The sequence below is a fragment of the Podarcis melisellensis genome (genome assembly GCF_964234715.1).
Source record: "Podarcis melisellensis genome assembly, chromosome: 2".
In the NCBI taxonomy this organism is placed as follows: Eukaryota; Metazoa; Chordata; class Lepidosauria; order Squamata; family Lacertidae; genus Podarcis; species Podarcis melisellensis.
Window position 1 is genome coordinate 65,132,800 of NC_138529.1, and position 17,487 is coordinate 65,150,286.

Below are 17,487 nucleotides of genomic sequence, written 5' to 3' on the forward strand. Positions count from 1 at the left end.
AGATGTGGTTTAAGGATAGTGCTTCAAAGAGGGCACCTTTGGTCAATCTTAGAGTTTGCAATGAGGCATGGAGGGAGAGGAGGCATTCTCTAAAAAGTGTGTTGCGTGTAGATCCTAACCTCATCATTACAGGTGATTAAGGAAATATAGCAATACAAACATTTGGAATAAGCTCCTGGATCCCATGCCCTACAGTAAGTAACTCAGGCTTCAGTTTATGTAAGTGATACAACTGCATATCACTTCCTTGTTTGCTTCCCGGTTCAGCCTTGCCTCTACTTCTGTGTCTGGGTTCTTTGGTGTGTATGTATAGCATAGTTGTATAGAACACATACATCACCACAGCAACAAGTATAAAAAAAAACACAGACACAGATTAAGAGAGATAGTATTCTGTTGCAGACCTACAAACAACCCTGAACTTAAATCATATGCAACTAGGGCCAGAAGTATTTTTCTTTTCTTTCTTTTTTTTTGGGGGGGGGGTTTGAAGGTAGGGGGAAGGAAGTGACCTATTTGTTCACTATTACTATTGTTTACTTCCCTCCCTGCCCCCTTTCCCTTTTGTGTCATTTTGTGTGTGGAAGGCAAGCATATTTGGAGAGGCTGATTTGTTTGGACTGTATAAACCGCTCTGGGAGCCCTTTTGCCTGAAGAATGGAGTACAAATGCACTAAATAAAATAATAAAATAAATGAATACTAAAAACAGAAATAAGCAACAATATTTTAAAAAGCCAACTTTTAAAAAACAAGATGCAGGGGACTGGATTTTAGGGGAGAACATTTCTAGAATGCAGCCTTTGTCTCTTGCGTCATGGTAACTAAAGTTGAGAGAGCGTTGCATGAGTAAAGGCCCTAGCAGAGGGGAATTGATCAGTGAAAATTTGCAGAGGAGTGCATGGTAGGGACCCAATTAGAAGACGGGGATCTAGGGGACCATTTTTAAATACAGTGGTACCTCGGGTTAAGTACTTAATTCGTTCCAGAGATCCGTTTTTAACCTGAAGCACCACTTTAGCTAATGGGGCCTCCTGCTGCTGCCACGCCACCAGAGCACGCTTTCTGTTCTCATCCTGAAGCAAAGTTCTTAACCTGAAGCACTATTTCTGGGTTAGCAGAGTCCGTAACCTGAAGCATATGTAACCCGAGGTACCACTGTACACTTTTTGCAATGGTATTGAACATGCCTTTGGTAACAAATGCAATTATACCACTCTCAGCACTGGTTGTTGACATTCTGTGGTTGACAACAGGTGATCATTTTGTAAATATAAAAGGGTCATATTCAACATCACACTCTTCCAGTCCTTCCATTGGCACAAGCATTTCCATTTGCCCAACAAAACGACCTGCTGTGTGCTGTTCTGTGATTAAAATAAATATTAACATTAACACTGAAATGGTTACAGAAGGGTGGAAATGATCTCTGTGGGTCAGAGAAATTTTCTAGAAACTGTAAGAAAAAAAGAGCTGTAACTGAAAAGCAGCCATACTCACGGTGTAAGTGTATTTAAGACTAGTTGCTGTGCATGGGTGCAGTAATGGGACAAAGGAAGGTGAAGAGTGTGTGTTGTCAGTCATGCAATGCAGCAAAAAAGGGGGAAAAGCAAGTTCCTTCATGAGACTTAATGCTATGCGATTGATGATCATCCAGGCAGCATCCTTCTGTCAAGTCTATGTAGTATGCATGAGTATATGTATAATTTCTGCATGAAGTAAGAAGCCTTTCAAAGGCATAAATAGCTTATTTGGAACCAATGGAATAAGACTTGACTGGTGTGAAACTGAATTGACATCTTAACTAATAGCAGTGCAAGTTGTGCTGGAATGATGTATCATGAAAAGAAATAATACCGTATTCTAAGAAAAAAGTAGAGTTCTTTTTAAATAAGGAAATGTGTATAAGTGTGTGGAGGGTGGTGGTGGTTACAGCTTACTATGACAGTTCAATGCACTGGTAAAATATCTGCCTATGGAATATATTAAGTGTTGCACTTAAATTGATTTGACCCTATTAGCACCAACCACAAACAAGTTCAAGTCAATATTATTATTTAAAAGCAAAGGAGGGACTGATGAGAAGCATAAGAAAGGTCACTAGGAGTTTCATAGCTAAGGTCAAACTGAGGTTTCATTTAAAAGTGTGAATTAAACCACCAGTTTATTTTCAGACTGCACAATTTAACCGAGTCACCAGATTTGCATGCCTGCTTTTTTTGTACAGTGCTACATTAAAATAATGTGGTTTGTATAGAGCAGTGAAACCATGCTTATGTTTACTAAGAAGGAGGTCCCATTGTGTTAAATGTGCATACCATATGTTATATGTGGTACCTATAGTAGAATTCAACAGGAGAATCATCATGGTAAGTTGTTTCATGGGGAATGTACATCTGTTTTGAGCCCCTGTAACAGCTTGCCAAATTATGAAGATAATTTTTGCTATTTCCTTTCTTCTACCGCCTTCCTGCTATAGTGCACGATAACACGTGGTAAAATTCTCTGACCCACTTGGCAGGACATTGTGGAGACTAGCTTACCAAGTGGTTACATTACAGTGATACATTACTCGTGAGGTAAATGGTCATCTATATTCAACCAGACTCACTTTAGGTTTTTCAGTCAGTACTGTATTGACATTTCAAGCAGCATCTTCAAATAGCTGCCATTTATTTATTTATAAAATCTATAATTTGGCCTTCACCTGTACTGATACCAGGACAGGAAACAACATAAATTAAATGTTAACAAACAAAACTAGTTCTTAAAACACATGTAAACACATGCAAACAAAGGCAATTAAAAGCAATTAAACAGGAGAAGGCTAAAACAGTCCCTTAGAATCATAGAATTACAGTCATACTTCGGCTCCCGAATGCCTTGGGAGTCAAATGTTCAGGCTCCTGAACAATCAAAAACTGGAAGCGAGTGTTCCAGTTTTCAAATGTTCTTTTGGAAATCAAATGTCCAATGGGGCTTCCACAGCTTCCAATTGGCTGCAGGAACTTCCTGTAGCAAATCAGAAGCCGCGCTTTGGAAGGCGAACATTTCTGAAGTCGAATGGACTTCTGGAACAGATTCTGTTTGACTTTCAAGGTATGACTGTATAGAGTTCGAAGGGACCACAACTGCTGCAACCCCCTGCAAAACAGGAATCTTTTGCCCAATGTGGAGCTTGAACCTTGAGATTAAGCTGTTGCTGAAAATGTGTAAAGCTTGAGTCAATGGGTGCATCTGCAGCTGGCAGCAAAATGACAACAGTCTCAGCACCCATCACACATACCAGTAGCAGGGGGGTATTCCACAAACAGTGCTCTGCTACAAAGAAGGCTTTATTCCATGTTAACACTGAATGAGCCTCCCCTAAAAGTGGATGCGAAGTGGAATGCCAATCATACAGTACAGGCATACTGATATAGGGAAATGAAGATTATCAGATATATTGGTCCCAAGTTGTACTGTACCTTGAATTGGTCTCAGAAGCAAATAGATAGCCATTAGTGTTTGGGAGTTGATGTAATATTGATCTCTTCTGGCTGCTCCTGTCAAAATTCTGGCAGCAGCATTCTGCAGGAGTTGCCTTCAAGGGCAGCTCCCTGTCTAATGCAGTAAAATGATCCCAATCATTTTAGTGCATTAGACAGGGCATGGACTAGAGCATGGAACACTGTGACAAGGCTATGCCTATCCGGGAATGGTCATAGCTGGCATACCATGTGAAGCTGGAAAACCTTGTTCCTTTTCATTGATGCTGGATCTAGGAGTAGTCCCAGGCTACATACCCATTTCTTCAAGTGAATCCTACCCAGAGCAGAATGTAACCTAATTCCTGGACAGAGGAACCACTTACCCCCATATGGCCTCCCTCTTGTCAGGATTCAGGTTTACTGGCCCTCACCCACCCACTACTAAATCTATACGGATTCAGAATCTGCACAGCCATAACTGACTAGATTTCCATATTGCTAATACATGGGACTAACACCAGCATGAGTTTGACCAAACTGCGGGAGGCAGTGGAAGACAGGAGTGCCTGGTGTGCTCTGGTCCATGGGGTCACGAAGAGTCGGACACAACTAAATGACTAAACAACAACAACAACAACAACAACACATTCTTCCAGTGTGAAATGCCCAACAGAAACACTCGTTCCCTTTTTGTCCAAAACATGTATTAAAGGGCAAGCATGGCAATGTTAAAGTCATTAATACTGCCAATGTTATGGAGTTCTGATTATCTGAATATTATCTGAATACCCAGGGCAAGGTGCTTTGAATATTTAAGGTTCTGGAGTGATGGAGAACTACATAATTTGAGTGAATTACTGCCTGAAGAAAACTGGTGAGAGTGTATGTTTTAATGCAATTCATTTTATGCTGATGGATCTACTTAAAATGCCTTCGTAGTTGGATTCCTGCAGCCCGCTGCCTTCGTTCCAGAGTGTTTTTGTTTTAATGGAGCAAAATGATGCTAAGCCTAGCCTTTTTTGTCTAGCATAATTGCAAGGTTTGCCTTGCCAGAAGACATATACAACAAAAAATCATACCAACTGAAGAAATGTCACGGCCTTTCTGCTCATAAGCCAGCAGCAGTCCCGACAATTTTGTAATAGTCTTAATTCCCTGGCCCCCTCAAACAGAATGGGTTTTGTTACTTCTCATGCTGGCATGGAGTTAATGCAAGCCTTCCGCCTCCAAGATTCGAGACCTCGAGGGAAAAATGTTAATCTCTTAAACTACTTGGTTTGCCAGAGTTTTCTGATGGGGAACCTATTTGCTGCACATCTCTTTTGGTACACTGGGGCATTGGGAGGGGGCGGGGGAAGTGATGATAAATGGTGCTACCTGGAATGAAAGGTTTTGTTATCGAGAAGAAGGAATAAAATAAGAAGAGGATCAGCAAGGTATGAACTCTAGAGAGGCAGGAGTTGTCAGAAACCTTTCCCCATCAAACAGGCTTCAGAGAGCCACTGCAGACGGGTTTTTAGTAACAGTCAGTCATAAGAGTGTAGGAAGTTGACGTCCTGTCCCTCAGAGAGCTGAGGTATTGACAAAAGACATGCAAACTTGAAAAACGTACATTTGTGGAAAAATCCATCATGACAAGAGACTGCACTTAAGTCACCAAGTGGACCTCACCCCTGGGACAGAACTCACTTATGGTTGTACATCCAGTGAAGCCATCCATGGGATTAAGCACACAGCCAATAACAAGGGAAGCATTTGGCAATCAGATCTTTCAAAAGCTATTTGGCTTTTAACACTGAGGGCTTGCTGTCATTGACATGTACTTCCCCGCAAAACCTCAGTGAATCCATCAGAAATGCTGAGCCATTTGGAGCTGTGGTGAAGCACAAACATATCATTCAAATGTCATTTAAAGGAATCCCTCAAATCTACCTTGTTGTAATCCTGACTAAGCCTTTCAGCCACCGTTTACATAAATTGCATAGGAAAACTCAGATTTGTGGTGGTGGTGGTGCATGTTTGTACCAGCTAGTTGATTTTAAGGGATTAATGTTGTGGTCCTTGACATGTCTACTCAGGAGTAAAGCCCATTGTGTTCGATGACTTACTTCCATAGAAGTGGGTATTGGCTTACAGGGGTCAGCAACCTTTTTCAGCCATGGGCCCGTCCACTGTCCCTCAGAACTTGTGAGGGGCCGGACTATATATTATTTTTGGGGGGGGGGAATGAATGAATGCCCTACAAATAACCCAGAGATGCATTTTAAATAAAAGCACACATTCTATTCATGTAAAAACACCAGGCAGGCCCAACAAATAACCCAGAGATGCATTTTAAATAAAAGCACACATTCTACTCATGTAAAAACACGCTGATTCCCAGACCATCCGGGGGCTGAATTTAGTAGGCGATTGGGCCACATCTGGTCCCTGGGCCTTAAATTGCCTACCCCTGGCTTACAGCCAAATCTGAAACTTCAGATTACATTGCTTTCCTGTGATCCTTTCCTCTATTTATTTTCTTTAAAGCATGAATCGTCCTGGGGCAGGCAGCATCTGGGACAGAAGAAGTTGGCAACTCTTTCTTCTGCAGTTATTAAATTACACTCCCCAGGCTGCTTTTTTCATATTTTACAGGAAGGCAATGGGGAAGATATAGAGAACTCATATTTTTCAGTCACAGAAAATAAAAATAAAAAATGGCTTGGGAAGGATTTTGAGTTGAAGAAGAAAGGTTTTAAGTTGCTTCATTCCACACACCCCTCCTCTGCTTCAGGTTTCAGCTTGCCCAGGCTGATTCAGTTTTTTTTAAAAATACACCAGGGGAAAGAATAATGGAATTCTGTATGATACGTTGTTTGAGCTTGAGTTAAATAGTTTATTTAGGTGCTTGCCAGAGGAGTTCAGAGTCCATCATACTCCCGGGTTCATAGCGAATTCTGAATGCAAAGTAGAAAAGTATGACTTTGGTAGAATTATACTAAAATAATATTGAATTTTGTCAGAATTGCACTAAAATAATATTAAAACATAATGAGGCACCTGGTGAAGAAGACTTTGGCCTGGAAGAGCTAATGCTATGATATGTTAGCAGAAATCCCTTCCTGTTTGTGACAGATTGGCTCAGAAAATAAGTGGGATTCTTTCCAGTTCATTGTTGTGAACCAATATAATTTATTTTATTGTTTTATTTTATTGATTGTGTTTTGGTACTTATTTGTAAACCTATTGTGATTTTGTTTTTTTGAAAAGTGGTTTACAAATCTATTAAATAATCCTTGGAAGCCTGAAACATTGCCACTCTGTGACATTTTGTTTGGTGTCCTAATAGTAACATGCTGTGGATTGGGGTTAGTGTCTGGAGTACGCAAAGGTATTCGAGCCATTATTCACAATTAACAGTACAGGTGGCATCCCAAAATGCACTACATACTGAGAAAATTGAAACTGCTGCACATTTGTAAGTATGCCCATCTTACTTTGAACATATGGATAACTAAAACTGGGAACAATTTGCAGAGAGATGGCCATTTTAGTCAGTTGTAGAAAAAACAAGTGTCTTGTGGCACTGCGAATACTTATTTAATTTGGTTATTTCATAAAATTTATACACCACTTGATTGTTTTTAAGAAAACCTCAAAGCAGTTTACAAAAAAATTAAAACAATAAAATTATCACTAAGAAAAACTAACAATAATCTGAGACATATGGAAAGTCAAAATAACAACAGACTAAAAACAAAACTGACAAATACTGGGAGGGGTGGGGGGAGGTCTAGTTTTTCCTGGGCCAGAATCCATTTGATGAAGTAGATGCTGGTCCACAAAAGCTTATGCCATAAGTTTTGTTTGTCTTAAGGTGTCAGCTAAGCCTCATTGGGTTGGATGCAGACTTAATGGTGCTTACTGTAGACACGTTGAAATAAGTATTAATTTCACTAGGTCTTCTTTGAGTATGACTATATTTGGATATCACTCCTTAACTCTGATTTTTTTTAAAAAAAAGAACCATAAGTTGCATGGTTTGAAACTTTGACCTCCAAGTTGGTTTGCTTGTCTTTTTCCATAGGGCTTTGCTAGAAAATTTTGCAGCACCATTGGTCCTGGATGTAAGCAGAGAGGTTTGGCACCATTGGGCAGTCCATGAGTTCTGTGGTGCCTTTTGGATTCCATGGACTTGGCAGTCTTCTGGTAGCTTAACAAAGCATTCTCTCCTTCCTTTCCTGTTTTGGGGACTAGAATAATAATAATGATAATAAAAGATTGGAACAATAGATGTATTTAAGTATGGGAACACAAATCCTTTATCAGTCTCCTGGCCATGCACAATAAACAAAGCTGGATATTTATTTTATTTATAGCTCAGCCTTCAGAGACTGTTGCTGCTGTGTGTGATATACTCAAAGAGTTGAATTTGTCCATACACCAACAGCTGTTTTCTGGCTAATAGCAACAAAGGCCGAGGGTAAACAAATGGCTGGAAAGCCCCAAAGATGAGTTCTCATGATCTAGTTCCACCCGCATGCTCATATGGTAGTGTAGATAGGATTTTTAATTAAATAAATGAAATAAAAAATTTGGAAATGGGGTTGTTGAAATGTCACTATAGTTGGCCCACGGTTTTACACCATGCCCTTGGTTCTAAGTAAGTAACAATGTAATTTGTTCAAGGAAAAACAAAGTTTCCTGCAATACAATTGTCCTGGGGGAGGGCAACCTTGCTGTCATTTTAAGCATGTCCACATCTTTTGACTTGAGAAATCTCCACCTTGTCTGGGGGAAGTGTGCAGATCAAAAGCTCAGGAACACAGGGGAAGAAAACTACAGTTGGAATTGTATTCAGCACTATGTGAGCAGGATTCTGCTTGTGCAATAGGACTTCCATTTTCTCTCCTCACCTGCACACCCCAAAATCTGCTTTGGGTGGTCTCCCAAGTCTCTGGAGTTGATTTTAAGGGCCTGCAGGGAGGAGGGGCTGGAGGGGAGAGGAAAGGAGAGGATGTTTTGTTGCATGCCCATGAGTCTGTTGTGCAAGCAGAGCTTCCGAGTTGGACATAGCCCAAGTACTACTTCTGGTGATGGCCTATCAGGTGGTACATTTAGCTTCAACCCTTGCAGGGATTCTGGTTAGAGAGTACCTCAGAGTCTGACCTGATATGAAGCAGCTTCCTGTGAAAACTATGTAAAAAATAACAGCAAGTATGGAATCTAGCAGGCAATCTGGGCTGGCATTGGTGGTTGTCATGGGACTGGGGTCTCAGCAGGACTTCTTTTCCAACCCTGACCCTGCTGCCATCAGAGCTGTGGCGGTGCTGCTGCTTGCTGCTGGCACTGTTGCCCCTACCTCAAGTCACTCAGTTGCACCCATTTTTACTTGCCGGTGGTATTTATTAGGGTTGTCCAGCAGCTTTAGATGAATCCCAAATCCCGAGCCAAAGCAAGGTGCTTCAGAGGCTTTTCTGAGCTGGTTCAAGGCAAAGCACAGTCTGTACAAGGTGCCTCAAGTCAAAGCGGAACCTCCCAAAGCACTTGTTGTGCGTTTCTGCAAAACAGAAACACTGCCAACAGGTGCCTGCAAAAAGTGAAACCAAAGTCTCTAAACTTAATATCCTGTATATGGAAAACACCAGGGTGGGGACTGAGCAAATGAGTGAGGAGAAGGAGTGGAGATTGCTGTGTTGTGACTAACAGGTCAGGCTGATAATAAGAGGGAATGATTTGTCCAGGCTTTCCAGTCCCAGGGCTTTGTGGGGAGGGATGTTGACAGAAATAAAACATTCTCTTGGTCTTGGTCTTCTTACTCTGTGAATGTTGTTCTGTTCCTGAGGAGGAGCAGCATTAAAGAGTTGGAGGATTTTGTTTACCACACAACTTTCCAACCCAGCCTCTTATTTATACCCCGCTCATTTTCTTCCAAACTGTAGCTGCCATGTTTACTTTGTTCTTTTGGATTTAATCTTGCTATGGTATGCATTTCTGTTTGAGTAAGTGTTGCTTGCTTGCTCTTATAGGAATCAGTGGGTGCCCCCTGCACCTTCCATTTAACACAGTTACGGGAAAGTTCAGGGTGCAGTCTTCTTTCATCTGTCTCGAGTGATTTTATTATTTTATTAACTTCTCTGCTCTAGTTTGCCTTAATAATTATTATCAAATTATTGCCTTTGCCTGTTTCACACAAACACACCTGCTCGCTTTGTGCTGGCAGCAGTGTTAGTATATATTCTGTCACAGTGATTTTACTGTTTTATTAATTTCTCAGCTGTAGCATCAAAATTTGGGTGTGTGTCTGTTTTGCACACATTTCTGTCTGTTACCGAACTAAAGTGCTATTGTGTGTGCTCAAGCATTTACTGTTGTGAGAAGCAAAGCATTACACAATGCACATTTTGTCATTTATCATCATCATCATTATACCTGTATTGTTAACAATCCATTATTTTGTCAGATAATGAGAAATGCACATGGTGTTGGCAGCAACAACAGGGGAGATTAAGTTACTATTTGCCAATTGCTATGGGGCTTTTGGGGTTTGGGATGGGTTTTTGGAAGACACCTGTGCGTGAATATGTTTTATGTGTGGAGATCAGTCCACACTGACCAACACACAGTCTTCACAGTAAGGCTCTGTTCCGATGGTATGAGTATCACGATGGCCGGTAGATTCTTATCTGCTGCAACCTTCATCTGCCTTCACAGCCATTGTAACATACCGCTTGTTATCTTCCACCTGTTCTGCTTTTGAGGACTTCTTGGATCATTCTTTGTGTAGCACTTCCCCCTTGACCTTACCACCTTGGGTGACCCTACTGGGAGTATGAGACTCCCGACAGTTTTGCTCACAATGATCATAGGAACGTGCAAGCTCACTCACCACAATAAGGCAATGATCCAGCAAGTGAATGTGAAGAAGCATACAACTATTCTGTCAGCAGAGACTGTATTGAATCTTATCAGAACTGTGAAAACCAGGTGAGAATTGGCAGGAAAGGAACAGTTTTACAGGATGCTAAATTCATGTGTGCCTGGTGCTGATCAGTAATGAGTCACCCTTGCCATGGAATGGAGTTGAACCACCAGAAACTTTAAGGAATATGTACCTTCAGCAATTGAGAAAAGGCACAAAGGCACAACTAGCTGTAGGCACCAGTAGAATACTTGCTTTTTCATACCTAAAGGCTTTTGAGCTTTGCATTCTCCTCAGTAAAAGGGATACCTTGCCAGAGGCAATGGCATTCCACTGCAAGGGGAATATATTATTAGAGAACTGATACAGAAACAGAACAGCTGTCTGACAGAGGTGAGTTTGTGCGTATGTGTGCCTGTGAGTGACTGAGCTACATACTCATGTACGGTTAGCAAGGCACAGTGGAAATGTGCATAACTTGTCCAGGTTTCTCCTTACTCCACCCAGCTCTGTACCAACTTGTCACTGTTATGGCTTCATATATACCTCCCAGATAATTGCTCTGTTTTAAAATGCTGGTCAAGGGGTTCCTTGCTTGCAAAAGCACTCTGCGTTTCAGAGCTAAAAAGCCCAGGTAGGGCTTGACAAAGAGCTGCAGGAGAGGGGGCAGCAGAGGGGGCAACATCTTGCTGTCCCCTTGTAATGCTAGGAGGGGAGCTTGTCGTTCTCTATCACAACAGGCCAGATACCACCCTTTCCTTCCCTGTACCAGCAGCCAGGGAGAAAGTGTTGGGAGAGCCTGACTCAGGTTGACTTGGTGGAACTCCACATATCTGATTGTTTCAGCCACCCACTGAACAGGAAGCAGTGGAACACCGGTCACTTTTCAGCTCCGTGGTGCCCCATGAATTTACAGAGGGGCCAGATACCTTGGAATGCAAGCCCAATGCTACTGTAGCGGAAAGGGGAATAAAAAGGAAGAAACTTCTTGACATCTTCCACCATTTTGATACACCCAGCCTCAGGTTAGGAAAGTGTCGTGAGGTGAAACTTTTCATAGGGCAACAGTTAAGGCCAGAGGCAACATCTTGCGAGGGCAATTTTTTTTGGGGGGGGGGGTGACATCGTGTGCATGAACCAGGCAGAAGCTTCCTGGGCTTTGGGCAGGAGACACCAGAGGAACATTTAGGGGGCTAGCCTAGTTCCCCTAGTCCACTGACCGCACACCACTGGGTTAGGATTATTCTCCCCACCCCCTCAAACTACCTTACCTGTGTATCCAGATTTAAAATTTTGAGATGTATAATTGGCTAGTTGAATTCTTACAGCCCATTGTTTTAGCTGTTCTCTCCGGCAACACGCCATATACACCAGCAGGTTCAGAATCTTCAGGAGAATATTTTTCTTCTTCTTCTCACCCTCAAATGGAGTACAATTAACATGGAAAGCAACCAGCAAATATGGAAATGAGTCTGCTGCCGAGAAATCTGCACAAATAGGGTTATTGGAACACCCTTAGAAAGTAGATTATTTTTCAGTCCAGTCACATACTGGTTACCTATGTGATTGTGTGTGAAGAAAAGGATGGAGCAGCATCTCTGAGAGTTCTGTCTGTTCCCAGCTACGCTGTTTGAACTGCACATCACAGTCCAGTGACTGACAACTGCAAAGGCATTAGCTACTAGCCATGGGAGAAAGGACAGGGGGAGAGAAAGAACCCACATTGATTTTGTATGATCAATACCCTAAAAAGTTGTTTACCTGTATCTGTGGAAAATAGTTTGTGCAGGTAGTTTTCTTGGAGAAAACCATGCCGGTGAGAAAATCACAGTTTAATATTTTTCCTTGCTTACACTGAGAGCCTTATATCTTGCCTATGAATAGTATGTTATAGAGGATCCATCATTGAATCACCCGAGCTCCTTGGAAGATAGGAAGCTGCTTGTACTGAGTCAGACCATTTTCTAGCTTAATATTGTCTACACTGATTCAGGCAGGGAATATTTCCAGCCCTTCCTAGAGATGACAGGGACTGACCCATCTGCAAAGCAGATGCTCTAACACAGCCCTTCCATCTCTCCCCTCCCTTTTTTTTTCATTTCAATACATCTGTAAGAAAATGAAGGGCCATTTTCTTCCTGCAACTGCAATGGGATGTTTTTCAAGCAGTGGTTTGTTGCCAGGCATCCAGCTCCTAAGACATGTTGCATTAGCAAACTAGCCTCCGTATTTGTATTTAGTGCACAGAGTGACAGGCTCTGTTTTGTTTTTCTCTTTCCTCTGCCCCCATAACAGAACTTCAGATTTTTTTTGTTTCAGAAAAGGGCAACCAAAATGATCAAAGGGATGAAGGAGCAACACTATGAGTGATGGTTGCAGCATTTGCCACTTTTGAGGAAAGGTGAGTAAGATGTGACATGATGGTGTCTGGAAAATATTGGGGCTCAGTACCCAGTACCCTCTGGGTTCAGCCTGGATGGCCAATAAAATCCAGTTACCAATTGTCAGTAAAGCAGAACATTTAGTTAGGCTGCGCAAGGCTGGTGCGACAGAATCTCAACAAGCTACTGAGGTGGGGCGGGCACACCAAATATAAAAACAGCACAAGCAATTATACATTTACAAGCAAAGGGAAGTGAAGGGACATTTACGTCCATATATGGCGATCCTTCTACTAGCTTGTACTGGTTTGATCAAGAGACATAGTGAGTCTCTTATCTTTCTGTCCCTCCTGCTTCCTCAACAGTTACAGCAATAGCTCTGGTGTATCTGTCATTCCATCCTTCTCTTGCAACACACCCTTCTCTCAAATATTTCAATTTTTATTCTGCAATTTCTTCAGCGATACAAGTTTATAAAATTATGCATGGCATGGAGAAAGTGGATGGGGAAGAGTTTTCCTCCCTCTCTCATAACAGCAGAACTCATAGACATGCAGTCAAGCTGAAGGTTGGAAGGTTCAGGATCAGGCATAGGCAAACTCTGGCCCTCCAGACATTTGGGACTACAATTCCCATCATCCCCAAGCTAACAGGACCAGTGGTCAGGCATGATGGGAATTGTAGTCCCAAACATCTGGAGGGCCGGAGTTTGCCTATGCCTGTTCATGATAGATAGATAGATAAAAGAAATCACTTCTTCATGCAGCGCAAAGTTCCATCTAGAGATAGGAAGGCCTGGAAACCTCCCGGAAAAAATGAAAAAACCCCCAGTTTTTTCCTGTTTTCCCCCAAAGCCGTCCCCCCCCTGAAAAATTGAAAAAAATAGTTTGATATATTTTGAATATTCCACACACTACCCCCCCAAAAAAAATTTCCTGGAAAAAATGGCTTAGGAAAAAAACTTGTGCCCCCCCTTCTGTTTTTCCCCTCAGGCCTTCCAGGACCTACACTCTGGAGCTCCCTGCCAATTGACACCAGGCAGGCGCTCTCACTGTACTTTTTCCGGCAACTGCTCAAAACGTTTTTGTTAGGGCCAGCCCAACTGAACACAGAAGCTGCATGCGATTTACTTCCTTTTAACCACTGCTGACTTTAATTATCTTTTGAGTACTCTTAAATACCTGCTTTTAACTGTGTTTTATCAATCATTTTTAATGTACTGTTGTATATTAATGTAAACTGTTTAGAAAGCTCTCTTACCATCATGCGGTTTATAATAATAAATTCAATTTTAAACACACAGACACACATTTTCCTTTCAAACAGAGTTTGAGCCTTAGTGCAACATACTATTCAGTAACTAGATATTGGTTACTTCTGGGCCTGGCAAGCAAAAAAATTGCCTTACACTTTGCCCCAGCTGTCTTCAAGTAGAGATGGGAAGGCCTGGAAAACCCCCGGAAAAAAACAGGCTTATCCCATTTCCCCCCCAAAGCTGTTTTTTCAGAAGTCCATGAGAAAAATGACAAAGAGGAAGAAGAAATGGAGAATGATAGCAGTAGTTCAGAAAATGAGATACAGTAGAATAAACTGCATGCATATGTTGCATCTTCTTCTTTTTAAAAAGCACTACTCAAAAGGTAGACCTTCTATGGAGCTTAAATATTGAGGTGGATCTTAACTTTATTTGCTGTTGGTGGTAAGGGGCAAATCTGATTATTTTTTATGTTGATGGTTTCTTGCTTTTTTGTTGCTTTTGAAACACTGTGTTTCACGCAATTTGTAAAACTACTCCACCCTGAACTTCCCCCCCAAAAAATTTCCAATTTTTTTCCAGAAAAAAAAGGGGGACACGTTTTTTCCTCATGGCTTCAAAATTCCTGGAAATTTTATATCTCTAGTTCCATCCCTCCCACAGAATGCAGCGATGGCCACCACCTTGGATGACTTTAAAAGGGGATTGGACAAATTTGTGGATGATAAGGCTATGCTCTCCCTTCATGGTAGGAGGCACTAATGCTTCTGAATACCAGTTGCTGTAAACCACAGCGGGGAGAGTGCTCTTGTTCGTGGGTCCTGCTTTTCGGTTTCTTTTATATATAAATTTAATTTTATTAAATTTTCTGTTTTGCAATTTAAAATACTCATTTAAACATCCTTAAAATATCAATGACTTCCCTTCTTCTCTTTCCATGGTTCATTTTGGATCTCATAAATCCCTGCATATTTTACAAAAACTAAATCATCCAGTATTCCATTATTGCATTCATCAAAACTTATTTACATTGTTGTGTTGAATTTATCTTAATGCTGCCAACATTTTCAGGTGTACACAATTTCCCCCCCATATATTCAATAAACGTTTTTCAATCCTCTCTAAGCATATGTTCTTCTTGTTCTCTTATTCTATATGTTAACAGATTGAGGTTGAATCTGGCAGCTAACAGATTGAGGTTGAATCCTGACAAGACAGAAGTACTGTTTTTGGGGGACAGGAGGCGGGCAGGTGTGGAGGATTCCCTGGTCCTGAATGGGGTAACTGTGCCCCTGAAGGACCAGGTGCGCAGCCTGGGAGTCCTTTTGGACTCACAGCTGTCCATGGAGGCACAGGTCAAATCTGTATCCAGGGCAGCTGTGTACCAGCTCCACCTGGTACGCAGGCTAAGACCCTACCTCCCCGCGGACTGTCTCGCCAGAGTGGTACATGCTCTGGTTATCTCCCGCTTGGACTACTGCAATGCGCTCTACGTGGGGCTACCTTTGAAGGTGACCCGGAAACTACAACTAATCCAGAATGCGGCAGCTAGACTGGTGACTGGGGGCGGCCGCCGAGACCATATAACACCGGTCTTGAAAGACCTACATTGGCTCCCAGTACGTTTCCAAGCACAATTCAAAGTGTTGGTGCTGACCTTTAAAGCCCTCGGTCCAGTATATCTGAAGGAGCGTCTCCTCCCCCATTGTTCTGCCCGGACACTGAGGTCCAGCTCCGAGGGCCTTCTGGCGGTTCCCTCACTGCGAGAGGCCAAGTTACAGGGAACCAGGCAGAGGGCCTTCTCGGTAGTGGCGCCCGCCCTGTGGAATGCCCTCCCATCAGATGTCAAAGCGATAAACATCTACCTGACATTCAGAAGACATCTGAAGGCAGCCCTGTTCAGGGAAGTTTTTAATATGTGATATTTCAGTGTATCTTTTATCTTTGTTGGAAGCCGCCCAGAGTGGCTGGGGAAACCCAACCAGATGGGCGGGGTACAAATAATAAATATTATTATTATTATTATTATTATTATTATTATTATTATTAAGTCTGCAAGCTGCGTATATTCTGTCAGTTTAAGTTGCCATTCTTCTTTAGTTGGGACGTTGCTCATTTTCCATTTTTGGGCTAGCAAAACACGGGCCCCAGTTGTAGCATACATAAATAACCTTTTTTGATACCTGGGAATTTCAATCTGAATTATCCCCAACCAAAAGGACTCTGTTTTTGGGGGGGGAAAGTACTTTTAAACATTTTTTTCAGTTCATTGTGGATTATTTCCCAGTACTCTTTTACCCTTTTACAAATCCACCACATGTGAAAGAACTTTCCCTCAACCTCTTTGCATCTCCAGCATTTATCTGATTCAGTCTTATACATCTTAGCACTGCTTTTGGGTTTCCCACAGACATCCGGTTGGCCACTGTGAGATCAGGATGCTGGATTAGATAGGCCATTGGCCTAATCCAGCAGGCTATTCCTGTGTTCTTAATTTTCTCTCATATGCATCTTAAACCCATTTTTTTAAAAAAGTGTTATTCTTTTCAACAGCAAAGTCAATTTAAATTGAAACTTGACTGTGTTCACACAACTTCTCCCACCTGAGGAGAGATGTATATCTGAATTGATTTGCATATTTATTGAATATGTGTTTCCTAGGACGGCCACACTGAGATGCTGTATCTCATTTGCAGCATGTTCCTGCTGGTTTGGAGGCTTGTTAAAGGAGGGGGGAAATATGTTTTCAAAAAAAAAGGAGAACACATTACATGTGGACTGCAAACATAAAAGTGACTCAAGTAGGAAGAGAAAGAGATAGATTGGCAGCCTGGAGTCATAATAAACCATTAAACCGTTTACAGGAGCCTTACCACAGCTTGCTGAGTTTGTTGTTCAATTACTGTTACTGATGAAGAATGCCAATAATTATGATTTGGAGCTCTGTATGACATTTGTATTTGTAAAAATAAAAAAATAATTAATAATCTGACTGAAAAATCAATTGAACAACTGTGGAGCGGTAGCTACCTCTACAGTTCTGGCACCCAGCTTAGTTTTAGACAAAGAATTATTATTGTACTGTAATAAAGAAAGATGGAACTGGCAGAGAAGTGCAGCTTGCCAGAATCCTGCATTTCATGTCGGAAGGTTCATACTGTAGCCTGTGATCCTACCTGAGCAGAAGCTTCTGGCTGGCTATACAGTGATTGTCTCTGATACTTGCTATAGCCCACAAAAGAGCCAGCCGAGACTGGGGTGGCATGTAACAACAGAATTTAAAAATGAAAAACCCACACACTATTTTAGGCTTCACTTCTGTACCCATTTAAGTGGGGTTGCACCATTAATGCCATTGTCTCTTCTCAGCCGCCTCCACCCCGTATAGTTCCATTTCCTAGGAAAGGATGGCAATCACTGGACCTTCTCACTTATTTTCCAGGTTCTCTCAGATGCAGTGCCATCCACTGTGTTCATT